Below are 4,288 nucleotides of genomic sequence, written 5' to 3' on the forward strand. Positions count from 1 at the left end.
TAAGAAAATCTGTGCTTGTTTTTATTCTTTTACTATCTTTTTACTGTCTAATGCAGAACATTAGAAGTGTTTATGTATTTCCAGGTTGGTGCTAAAAACATTTTCCACTTCAATATCTATATGACCAATGAAGATGGGTGTTTCACACTTTGGTGACAGCAAATCTTCATGTCTCATGAAAATCCAGCATATTCTCTGCTTAGGTTCCACTGAGTTGTGCAGCAAATGTGTCTGTCTGCCTTTTTGTCATGACATCAGGAAGTCCCGGGACAAATCTGCAGTCAACATATGTAACCCTACGGTTTTATACCCTGCCTATCTATGTCTACATGCCAACTTTACCTTATTTATGTACCTTTCCTTCATTTGAGCTTTACTCAGTACTAATTTTCCATTTTAATTCTGCACCCCACAAAATAAAATTCAAAGTGAGGAATAAATAAAACAACTCACCAGAAATTTATTCATTTTTGTTATCCTAAGAAATACACCAAACAATATAGAAACATCACTGGAAGAGAAGACAAATGGAGTAGATTAACAAGAGAATGGCTGTTGCTTGGTCCTAGATTCTCCAATCCTCAACTATCAACACATTAACTTGAAAAGACAAGGAAAAACAAAAATGGTGAAGACTTTGTTAAACTGTTTGATGAAAGTATTTCAAATTCTATGTAAAACCAGCACACTGTACCCCATAATTACATTAGTGTACACAGCTATGATTTAATAATAAATAAATAAATTAATTAATTAAAACACTTAGCCTCCTCAGGGGCAAATAGCTTTTTTTAAAAAAGCATAGTATGTTTTTTCCTCCATTTTAATGCCTCTACAATTAACAAACATTCAAAATAACTAACTTCCAAATGAAAAACCTCTAATGGAAGCATCCAAATTAAAAATGAAGCATTTTAACTGATTGGACATGAAATCCAGCAAGAAACCTCCCTTTCCTCCACATCTAAGAAAAACCACCACCAATTCCTTTGGAGAGAAGTGATGATATTAACAGTACTTGGCTCTCACTTATCAGCATCCAGCCATCTCTGGTTCATGATATGTAAATTAGTATTACAGTTCCAATTACTGAACATGCCCTGCCATCTTCTTTACTACATTTCAGCTTGGTAAGGCACCTGCCACAATGCAGTTTGGAAAAGGAGCCATGAAGAACAGCCTGCCTAAAGAATTAACCATACATTATGGGTCTGCTAATTGAGGATACTAATGGAAATGTAAAGTTCCAAAGGGTATACGTTTTTCTTCTCTCCCAGTTACTATCAAGTACTTGCCAAAAAGTAAGTAGAGGAAGGTGACAACTACATACATGAAACCTTCCTAGAGCTAAAAATTAACTAAACAAAATACATACTACAGTGGGAAAAGCACTGACTCTCATTTGAATTTTATTTGTGGCTGCAAGCAACTCCAGAACAAGAGGAACAATTTTAATGTACTGAGGATTCAGTGATTTCCATTAAGATACTATTAAAATTCACATTTTTTCCTAAGAGTTTTACATGCTTCATGGTTAAATTTGGTGCCAAAAGCCAAGTAATAACCAAATAAGATAAACCTCAAACATACCCACTTCCAAAATTAAAAGGATCTTCAATGCATCTGTCTCTGTCTTTTCTCAAATTAGAAAAGTAGAAACTGAAAACATGACTATAGTAAGCAGCATTATACAGATAAGTCATTTTGCTTCAGTAATTTAGTCTGTTCCAAAGTATTTCTGTCCAAAATGTGTAGGAGCAACAAGATGAACTTTAGCTGAAATGGTGATCTCCCGAAACTTTTTTTTTTTTTTTTTGAGACAGAACCTCAAGCTGTCCCCCTGGGTAGAGTACCATGGCATCACAGCTCACAGCAACCTCTAACTCCTGGGCTCAAGCAAGTCTCCTGCCTCAGCCTCCCAAGTAGCTGGGACCACAGGCACCCGCCACAGTGCCCGGCTATTTTTTTGGTTGCAGCTGTCGTTGTTTTGGCGGGTCCAGGCTAGATTCAAACTTGGTCACCTTAGGTGTATGTGGCTGGTGCCTTAGCCATTTGAGACACAGGCACCAAGCCCCGAAACTTTTGAATAATAGATTTACACCATAAGGAGTAGAGAACAAACTGAGTACAATAATAATAGGTTGAAGTCCATGTTCTATAAGAACCTTTACAGCTTTAAGTACAGTATTTCCAGTGCTGAGAACTGGATACATCAGAAGGACTTTTATCCAGTAAAGTCTGGGGGAAGGGGGGGAGATGACATAACATACTTTAGCTCTTTGTGTCTCCTCATCATTCTGAATTAGGATCTTTCCAATTCAAATGGACCAACAGCAGTCTCATAAAAACTTATTCCATTGGCTCACCGCTTCTCAGTATGCTGACTCCACAATTTCCCTTCTCAAATTTCACTCCATCATACTTGTACCCTGTTGGAGTGGTCACCATGTATTCTTTATATGGCTGCTGATTTGATCACTCTTCCACAAGTCTGATCAAATGATCTTCACTTGAAGTCCCCTCACTGGCCATCTTGTCCTAGATGATGGTCTGCAGCTCCCAGATCTAATCATTCCAAGGCAGCAATTTAAGTTACGTCCCAATCTGCCAGGAGAGTTCACAGTCTCCTAGGAGGAAGTTGCCAGCTAGTGCTTCACAGTTGCTACAGTCAACACTACCACTGCAGTCTTCAGAGTTGAAGCTGGTACCTCTGCAGGCCTCAGAGTCTTGTTGTGCAGCTGGCATGCTAGAATGAGCTTGCCCTGTATGGAGAGTCAGCTTAGCCTTGGAGGCACTATTTTCCCCAGCATGATCCAGGAATGGGTCGCCAGGTTGCAGCAACTCCAGGCTTGGGGTTGAGGCAGAATTTACTTGCTGGTTGTGACAGGGCATGGAGTCCAAACTCTTTAAATCCAGGGCCATATACTGTGCCCCAGGAAGTCCCTGCTGCTACCAAACCCTAAGGATAAAAGGGAGGAGAGGGAGAAGGGGGCGAACAGTTCTTTATCCCTCAAGCAACAACAAAGACGCCACTGAAGATACATCTACTACAAAGTTAACTGGTAGAGATCAGACATACAACTTATTTGGGGGTTCATAAAACATACATTACCTACTGATTTATCAACAATTACTGTCACCTAAGGACAGTTAATAGTTTAATAACTTAAACCAAAGAAATACTGTGTCTTCACAAAATTAATGTTACAGAAATATACTTGGGCTATTTTAAGTATTTCCCTATTAAACAGGGATTCCATACAGGGTCTCTTGAGTGTTTCCACTATAGTGTATACTACTTTTATAGACCTGATGAGCATGGAAAGCATGTATCTGGCAACCCAACATTTTTTGACCATGAGTATACAGAAGAAAAATGTCCACTACATATATTCCTAGCAGTACACTGCTGCAATAACACTTCTTAGCCACAGGCTTCCCTTCATTCAAGCCTTGACACAGTATGCCCAGTCAATGAAATAGGATTTACCATTTGATTTGTTTTGGCCCATGGAACATTAGAGTATGTGATGCAAATACAGGTTCCTTGCCCACTGTTATTCCCTTCTCGGACACAATCATATTGTGAATTAGTCTGGAGCTAATCTGGTAGAGACAAGGGGCCTAGTCAAGAATCAGCACAAATCAACGGACATGTCAGTGAAGCCATCTTAAACCAACCAGCCTAAGTCAAGGTACTAGATGACTAAAACCTAACTTGTGACTCAGAAGCAATAAGCATAAAGGAACTCACCAGGTGAACATGAGCCAAAATGCTGATCCTCATTACTTTGAGAAAAGGTTTCTCACAGTAAATGCTAAATGATATACCTAAGCCACCAGAACTCAAATGTTTTCAACAAAGTTATGTAGAGGAAAAAGTCTTTTTTTTTTTTTTTTTTTTGAGACAGTCTCAAGCTGTTGCCCTGTCTTGTGACATCATAGCTCATGGCAACCTCAAACTCTTGAGCTCAAATTATCATCTTGCCTCAGTTTTTCTATTTTTAATAGTCAGAGTTTCACTCTTGCTTAGGCTGGTGTCAAACTCATCAGCTCAAGCAATCCACTTGCTTCTGCCCCCCAGAGCGCTAGGATTACAGAGTGAGACACCACGCCCAGCTGGGGAAAAAGTCCTAAATTTCATGTCAAATACAATCAATAAAACTTCACATCCACATGTAAACAGACATTTTGCCTCAATGAATGCCAAGTAGATGGACTTCAGTGAGGACACTGACCATAACAGAGGTCATGTGAATCACAAAAAGCAACTGCTGGCCAGGTACTG

At 39.3% G+C, this 4,288-nt stretch overlaps 1 pseudogene; it reads right to left on the reverse strand.

Annotated features, from left to right (window-relative positions):
* Positions 1-1,717: 1,717 nt before the first annotated feature.
* LOC100956460 lies at positions 1,718-2,922 on the reverse strand (annotated as a pseudogene).
* Between the last annotated feature and the right edge of the window lie 1,366 nt (positions 2,923-4,288).

The sequence above is a fragment of the Otolemur garnettii genome, unplaced genomic scaffold, assembly GCF_000181295.1.
Source record: "Otolemur garnettii isolate 467f Iridium unplaced genomic scaffold, OtoGar3 scaffold00285, whole genome shotgun sequence".
Classification (NCBI taxonomy): domain Eukaryota; kingdom Metazoa; phylum Chordata; class Mammalia; order Primates; family Galagidae; genus Otolemur; species Otolemur garnettii.